The sequence below is a fragment of the Mauremys mutica genome, chromosome 21 (genome assembly GCF_020497125.1).
Source record: "Mauremys mutica isolate MM-2020 ecotype Southern chromosome 21, ASM2049712v1, whole genome shotgun sequence".
Lineage (NCBI taxonomy): Eukaryota > Metazoa > Chordata > Testudines > Geoemydidae > Mauremys > Mauremys mutica.
Window position 1 is genome coordinate 24,739,799 of NC_059092.1, and position 8,832 is coordinate 24,748,630.

At 53.9% G+C, this 8,832-nt stretch overlaps 1 non-coding gene across 1 annotated transcript; it reads left to right on the forward strand.

The window, feature by feature from the left end:
- The first annotated feature begins 4,536 nt into the window (after nucleotides 1-4,536).
- TRNAS-GCU lies at nucleotides 4,537-4,618 on the forward strand. The gene has a single exon. It is a non-coding gene; the product is annotated as a tRNA-Ser (tRNA).
- Nucleotides 4,619-8,832: the final 4,214 nt, after the last annotated feature.

The window sequence follows — 8,832 nt, forward strand, 5'->3', positions numbered from 1 at the left end:
GGTCTGTCCTCATCGTCCTCGCTGGATGAGGCGGTGGCGGGGGCTTCCACGGCGGATCCCCCTCCTATTGACTTGCGGGCCCACCAGGACCTTCTTCGCCGGGTAGTGAAGGCTATTGACCTCCCCGTGGCAGAGGTCCCAGAGCACGACGACCCGGTGACCAATGTGATTGGAGCTGAGGCCCCGCTGCGGGTGGCCCTCCCATTCATCCGCACGATCCAGAAAAACGCCACTACCATCTGGCAGTCACTGGCGTCCGTCCCTCCCACCGCACGTGGAGTTGAACGAAAGTACTCGGTTCCTCCCACCGGCTATGAGTATTTATATACCCACCCCACTCCGGACTCCCTAGTGGTGCAGTCTGTCAATGACAGGGAGAGACATGGGCCGCCAGCTCTGCGCCAAAGTCCAAAGACGCTAGGCGCATGGATCTGTTGGGCCGAAAGGTCTATTCGGCAGGGGGTCTCCAGCTCCGAATTGCCAACCAGATGGCTCTCCTTGCTCGCTACACCTTTGACAGCTTGGTGTCCCTGGCGAAATTTTCCGAGCTGATCCACGCCTCACGTCAGGAGTTCTCGGCCCTCCTGGAAGAAGGCAGAAAAGCCTCCTGGTCCTCCATCCAGGCCGCTCTGGACTCGGCGGACTCAGGAGCCAGAACCCTGGCCTCTGGAGTGACCATGAGGCGCATCTCCTGGCTGCAGTCCTCCACCTTGCCGCCTGAGGTGCAGTACACCCTGCAGGACCTCCCCTTCGACACTCAGGGTCTCTTTTCGGAGAAAACGGACTCCAGGATTCAGACCCTCAAAGATGGTCGAATCGCTATTCACACCTTGGGTATGCACACACCGGCTACCCAGCGGAGGTCGTTCCGGCAGCAGCCCTACCGGCCCTTTACTCAGGCCAGGTCAAGGCCCTATAATAGTCGGCGTGCTAACCTAAACCGCCGTAGACCATCGGGCAACAGGCGCAACCAGGCCCAGCTGCCTTCCAAGGCCCCTCAAGGGCCCAAGCAGGCGTTTTGATGGGACGCCCGAGGACGGCCCATCAGACTCTTTACTGGATCCTTCCCAATTATTTTGCAACCGCCTTTCCCACTTCCTCCCGGTGTGGTCCCAAATAACACCGGACAACTGGGTACTTCGTACAATCCAGCACGGTTACCGCCTTCAGTTTGTTTCGCCCCCTCCCTCCCACCCACCTTCCCTGTCCCTCTTCAGGGACCCCTCTCACGAGCAATTCCTCTTACAAGAGGTCGAGACTCTGCTGGGCTTGGGGGCCATAGAGGAGGTGCCGCACGACATGCGGGGCAGGGGATTTTATTCCCGATATTTTCTCATCCCCAAGGCGAAAGGAGGTCTCCGACCCATACTAGACCTCCGAGAGCTCAACAGGTACCTGCTCAAGCTCAAATTTCGCATGGTAACCCTGGGGACCATCATTCCCTCCCTGGATCCGGGAGACTGGTTTGCCGCCCTCGATATGAAGGACACGTACTTCCATGTCGCAATTTATCCTCCCCACCGACGCTACCTGCGGTTCGTGGTCAACAACGCGCACTACCAGTTTGCGGTGCTACCCTTCGGCCTGTCCACCGCGCCGAGGGTCTTTACCAAGTGCATGGCAGTGGTGGCCGCTGCCCTCCGCCGTCGTCGCATACATGTCTACCCGTATCTCGACGATTGGCTGGTTCGCGGGCCATCCCGACAGCTGGTAGCAGATCACATGGCCGAGACGCTATCCCTGTTTCGGTTTCTGGGCCTTCTCATCAATGCCGAGAAGTCCACTTTCACTCCATCGCAATGAGTGGAGTTCATTGGAGCGGTCCTGGACTCCAGTTTGGCCAGAGCCTGCCTCCCACGACCTCGGCACCAGGCGATGGTATCCATCATCCGGGACCTGCACACCTTTCCCACGACAACGGTCCGGTCCTGCCTACGCCTCCTGGGCCACATGGCATCCTGTACGTTCGTCACCACGTACGCGAGGCTGCGCCTTCGCCCATTTCAATCTTGGCTGGCGTCGGTGTACCGCCCGCACCGCGACCCCATAGATATGGTAGTCACAGTCACGAAACCAACCCTCGATTCGCTCAGCTGGTGGCTGAACCCAGAGGTCGTGTGTGCAGGAGTCCCGTTCCGCCCTCCTCGCCCATCCGTCACCCTGACCACGGATGCCTCGGCGTTGGGATGGGGGGCTCACCTGGGCGACCTTCACACCCAGGGTCTCTGGTCACCCCAAGAGCTCTCCCTCCACATCAACTGCTCCTCCCTGCTCTGCACGGAAGCGATGCTCCTGTGGGACTTCTGCGTGACCCACTCGATTCATCTGGAAGCGTTCTTTCTTCCAGGAGTGCAGAACACGCTGGCCGACCATCTCAGCAGGTCGTTCCTCTCCCACGAGTGGTCCCTTCGTCCAGATGTGGTGCACACGATTTTCCAAAGGTGGGGGTTTCCCCAGATAGACCTGTTTGCCTCCAAGGAGAACAGGAAGTGCCACCAGTTTTGTTCCAGGGTCGCTCTCCGGGCTCCCTGTCGGACGCATTCCTCTGCTTATGGACGGATCATCTCCTCTACGCCTTCCCTAGGTTCCCGCTCATACACCGTGTGCTGCTCAAACTTCGGAGGGACAGGGCCCACCTAATACTTGTCGCTCCGGCCTGGCCGAGGCAGCACTGGTACACCCTGCTGCTCGAGCTCTCCGTTCGGGATCCCATTCCCCTTCCAGTATGGCCGGACCTCATCACGCAGGACTTCGGCAGACTCCGCCACCCGGACCTACAGTCCCTCCCTCTTACAGCTTGGTACCTGCTTGGTTGACCCACGCGGAGAGCGGCTGTTCGGCGGCAGTGCAGCAAGTCCTGCTTGAAAGCAGAAAGCCTTCCACTCGCTCCACCTACCTCGTGAAATGGAAGCGTTTCGCGCTCTGGTGTGACCAGCGCAGCCTTAATCCCTTCCCTAGTCCCGGTCCCTACAATCCTGGACTACCTCTGGTACCTTAAGGAGCAAGGACTCACGGTCTCCTCCTTGAAGGTGCACCGGGCAGCCGTGTCCGCCTTTCGTCCATCCATGGGAGGTCGATCCATCTTCTCGAACCAGATGGTTTCCCGCTTCCTTAAGGGCCTGGACCGGTTGTACCCGCCGATACGACGTCCTACCCCGGCCTGGGATTTGAACCTGGTTCTGGCCAGGCTTATGGGGGCCCCCTTCGAGCCCTTGGCCATGTGCTCCCTGCTCTACCTGTCGTGGAAGACGGCTTTCCTCGTCGCTATAACGTCGGCAAGACGAGTGTCCGAGCTCTGTGCCCTAACGGTTGGTCCACCTTATACCGTCTTCCACGGAGACAAGTGCAGCTTCGACCACACCCGGCCTTCCTCCCTAAGGTGGTGTCGGCCTTCCACCTCAACCAGGAGATCTTCCTTCCGGTCTTCTTCCCGAAGCTGCACGCCTCACCTCGTGAGCAACAGCTTCACACCCTGGACGTTCGCAGGGCTCTCGCTTTTTATATCGAGCGGACGAAGCCCTTCCGGCGTTCGACCCAGCTGTTTGTAGCGGTTGCTAATCGCATGAAAGGCGAGCCGGTCTCCTCTCAGCGAATTTCCGCATGGGTGACGGCATGTATCAGGACATGCTACGAGCTTGCTCGCGTGCCAGCTAGCCGCCTCACCGCTCACTCCACGAGGGCGCAAGCCTCGTCTGCCGCCTTCCTGGCCCATGTCCCCATCCAGGACATCTGTAGAGCGGCCACATGGTCTTCTGTCCACACCTTCGCTTCCCACTACGCGTTGGTGCAGCAATCCAGAGACGATGCAGCTTTCGGCTCCGCAGTCTTACACTCTGCCACGTCTCACTCCGACCCCACCGCCTAGGTAAGGCTTGGGAATCACCTACATGGAATGCATAGGAGCAATCACTCGAAGAAGAAAAGACGGTTACTCACCGTAGTAACTGTTGTTCTTCGAGATGTGTTGCTCCTATCCATTCCAGACCCGCCCTCCTTCCCCACTGTCGGAGTAGCCGGCAAGAAGGAACTGAGGAGCGGACGGGCCGGCTGGGGTATATATCTAGCGCCATAGCGGTGCCACTCCAGGGGGCACCCAGCCGGCCCGCCGGAGTTGCTAGGGTAAAAATGTTCCGAAGAGCCGTGCACGCGCGGCACACACACCTAACTGGAATGGATAGGAGCAACACATCTCGAAGAACAACAGTTACTACGGTGAGTAACCGTCTTTTCTGCTGCCCTTCACTCGTACAGGAAGGAGAATAACATTTCATTCCACTCAATCCCAAAGTGATGTGTAACCCACCACCATCCCAAACTGGTCATTTTGGGGAAGCGGCCCCACCATGCTGCATAGCTAGGCAGAGTAGGGGTGTCTATGGAAACACGGCCTGTTCCTGAAGTCTTCCCCCAGCTCCTCACTAGATGTGAGGGGGGAGCTCATTCAGCCCCTGCTTATGCTTAGTATTGGGAAACTCCTTAGTGTCCCTATCTCTAGTGGCCTTAGATTTCTCCTCCTGTACCTGTTTTAGCAGCTCAGATGAGGTGGCCGAGTGGTTAAGGTGATGGACTGCTAATCCATTGTGCTCTGCACGCGTGGGTTCAAATCCCATCCTCATCGGCTGTGTTTGGTCTTCACTCTCCTTTATAGACAGCCATCTCCCCTCTTGGTACAATGACAGATCAAACAAGGTTGCTTCTTGCAAACAAAAACCTTCTCAGAATCTCAGCTACCCACCCCCGCCCTTGCTTCAAATAAAATGTCTAAATCCCAGATTTCTAAAAAAATTCTCTAGTCCTATATTTCTTAGTTTTTATCTCAAAAGGGAACAGCCTCATAATCTCCCCCAAACACCCTGGTACCTCCCCAAATAATTAAAATACCCCCAACCTGAGCAAGGCCACAACAGTGAACCAGAGCTAGTGTCTAGGCCAAGCTGTTCTGAAGGAGACAACTCAACCATTTTCTCTCTGCTTCCCTTGGCAAAGTCTAACTGAGAAACCAAAATTCCCCAAACTGAAAATTTTCTGCTGAAAAACCACTACTGTTTGTGGACTTTGGTTTGAATGTACTATTATTATTCTCTTCTGATTTCTGAATCAGTTTTGTCATCCAGGTGTATTTCCAGCGGTTGAGTTGTGGGGGAGAGAGGCCAACTCATGATGTCTCTACCCCCCCTTTCATAGTTTTTTCCAACTTGCTAGGAAGTCCCTTTGCTATGATGTGAGTCAAGCAGTGTCCATTGTCGCTGTGCTAGCTCAGAGAAGTCTGCATGGTACACGGTTCCTGGGATAGTCCTTGGGAGTGTGGAGCCCTTTAATGGGCCAGCAGCGAGTCTGGCTCCTCCCTTGTCACACCTGAAAGGCTGGTGGTGGGCATGTCCCAACCTCATCTCAGTAACACACACAGAGCAAAACTTCCCAGCCAATGCTACACACACAATCCAACAAGATATTAAGGTTCAACAGACCAAGACTTTTGAAATGATACCTCACCAGGCAGACGTTGTACAAACCGTATCATCATTGTATGAGAGTGGTGAATATGGGGCTTCCAGGGTGCTGCTTTGAGCACAGCGTGCCACCCCTGGGCTGACATTGCAATGGAGACGTACCCTTAGAGTCCATCTCTCCTGGGATAAAGATGGCAGCATGGCTGGCCTGGACCATCTGACGTGGGTTCATGGAGCTAAAGCTGAGAGGCTAGAAACTGTGGTGCAGATATTTGTGTTCACGCTGAAGCCTGGGTTCGGAAACCCTCACCCCTCATGGGGGTCTCAGAGGTTGGGCTCAAGCCCATCTGTCTGCCCTGTAATTTTATAGTCTTGCAGCCCAAGCCCCATAACCCTGAGTCAGCTGACCCGGGCTTTGCGACAGGTGCCCTGGGTGTGTTAATCACAGTGTAGACATAACATTAGGCTACGTCTCCAGTGCAATGAAACACCCACGACTGGCCCGTGTCACATTAATCAGGGTCATGCGGCTTGGGCTGTAAAGTTGCAGTGTCCGTGTCTCGGCTCAGGCTCAGTCCCCTGCTCCAGGAGCCCAGAAGGTTGGGAGGGAGTTTAGCAAGTGGAAATGGTAAAACTGCAGTGAAGTATTACCCTGGACTCATGGCATTTCTCCATTGGTCTGTGTGCTCTGGGGCAGGGACAGAAACACGTCCTGCTGCTTTTGTTATTTCAAAGGGCAGGTTAGGATTTTCATTCTCAGACACGGTGCACAAAACAGGACTCAACCCTCGGCATAAACTAAACAAGCTGCCCCCAGATTCTGGCAGCCACAATGAGCATTTGGTGTGAGAGCTCAGACCTGCCCCCTCGGCTGTGAGGGGACTGGACCACTGACCTATCAGCTCCTAACTCCCAAACTTTCAGTAACTATCATCAGTGCCTGTGAGTGTAATTTAAACCATAAGAAAGACCACACTAGGCTAGACCAAAGGTCCATCTAGCTCTGAATCTTGTCTTCTGACAGTAGCCAATACCAGGTGCCCCAAAAGCAACTCAGTAAGGTACCACTGGAACTTGAACCCAGGATCTCCTGTATACAAAACAGTGGTTTTAGCCAGCTAAGCCATGGTGCCTACAGTTGCTGAAGGGATCATGTCTGCACACACCTGACTCTCTGCCAACCTCCATCTGGGCCTGACAAGCTTTGCTGGTGTTTGGATTCAGTAAAGCAGAGGAGCAGGGGAAGTTTTACTCCCAAGGTTCTTTGGACAGGTCTACACTACAAAATTAGATCGGTGTAACTACATTACTCAGGGGTGTAACTACATTACTCCAGGCGCTTGTGGATCACCGTGGGCATTTCATTGACATTTACACAGGCTGGCCTGGAAAGGTGCATGATGCACGCATCTTTCAGAACAGTGGCCTGTTCAGGAAGATGCAGGAAGGGACATTTTTCCCAGACCGAAAGATCACAGTAGGGGACGTTGAAATGCCCATTGTGATCCTTGGGGACCCCGCTTACCCATTAATGGCTTGGCTCATGAAACCCTATACAGGGAAGCTGGACAGGAGCCAGGACCGTTTCAACTACAGGCTGAGCCGGTGCCGAATGACTGTGGAGTGTGCTTTTGGGCGTTTAAAGGGGCGCTGGCGAGTGCTTTATGGGAAGCTAGACTTGGGGGAAAGCAGCATCCCTGCGGTTATATCCGCATGCTGTACCCTCCATAATATTTGTGAAGGGAAGGGTGAAACATTCAGCCAGGCATGGGCCAACGAGGTACAAGTCCTGGAGGCTGAATTTGCACAGCCAGAGAGCAGGGCTACTAGAGACGCCCACCACAGGGCAAAAAGGATTAGGGATGCCTTGAGGGAGGAATTTGAGGCTGAAAGCCAACAGTAATGTTTTTTGCCTTGACCAGGAGTGACGTGCACTGGTTACAGTGCTTTTAAGTGCCTGTGTTTTCCTTGCTGTTTGTTACCTGTGTTTTCCTTGGGGTTTGTTATCTTTCACTTTATGCAATAATAAAAACTGTTTCATAATCAAAGAAATCATTTATTTAAAAAAAAGGAAGTAAACGGGCAGGGGGGTTGGTTGTTGGACTGTACATTCATAGGTTTGCATGTGTACTGCCAGGAGTGCTGTGCACCTCAGGATTGTACTGTTGCATGGTGATGGGGGTTGAGTGCAGAGGGTAAGGGTCGTAGTTCTTTGGGCTCATAGGTGACCGTACAGGTGTCGGGGGCAGCTGGTGATGGTGTAGGTAAGAACCTGGATGCTGGGGAACGGGACTTGGAGCTGACATTGGTGCACAGGGGAAAGAGGTTTGGGAGGGTGGGGGTTTGGCACAGTAGTGCTCTGCTTGCATGGCTACCAGTGACTGCATATAGTCTGTTTGGCGTGCCATGAGGTTTATAAGCTGCCTCGTGGTTTTCTTCAGCGACAACTCCTTTCTCCTGCTTTCTGTTTCCTTCCAGTGCTGCATTTTTTCTCTCCATTCCTGCGCAGTTTTATTCTCTGTTGCACACTGGTTCATAACTGCCTTCACCAAGTCTTCCTTGCTTTTCTTAGGCTTCCTTCTAAGGTTCTGAAGTTTTCTTTCAGTCACTGATAAGACCGGTCCAGGACTAGTCAAGGACACTATAAAAATACAGTAAATGATACATTTTAAGAGAGCCTGCATTGTGTATAATCTGAAGTTAGTTTCCAGTCTCACACTGTAGCATTCCTCAGACATTTCAAACACAGCTAGAGAATTCAAAGCCTCCCAGAAATGGTAAGTGAGGGTAAGGCAGTAGAGTAGAAATCAATAAATCCTGGGAGACATGTTCCTGCCGCGGTTTGGCTGAGCAGGGGGCTTCTTGCTTCATGGGTGCACTGCTGTTTGTGGGCTTTGGGAAAGGCAGGAAGCTGCTGTTGGGACCTGCATTGAAACACTGTGCCTCCCTCCATGTCACACAGGAGTTAATACTTGAAGATATCTCTCTGCTGCGGGTTACCTGGGAAGCAAGGGAGCGTCTCCTACAACAATGCGGATTCCGCCCTGGCCCCTATGCAGCTTGCCTGTGTGCAGCCATGGTCCCCCCACCCCTCCTGGAACAGTGGCGCAGACGCGTTAGCCTGACTGGGACAGGGACCACACTGGCTCTCCCTTTAAACTTGCTCAAGCGAATTGCCTATGCTCTTGCTGAAACTTTTGAAGAGATTACAGAGTCAGATTACCGCAACGTGATAGACCACATCAATGGGATATTCCACGTCTAGGCATGCAAGCATGCAGCCATACCACCCCCTCCTCTCCCAAAACATTTGCATTGCAATAAAAGCTGCTTACCTGGGACCTGCTCCTGTGATTCTTCTGCACCAAGTTCCAGGTGCTGC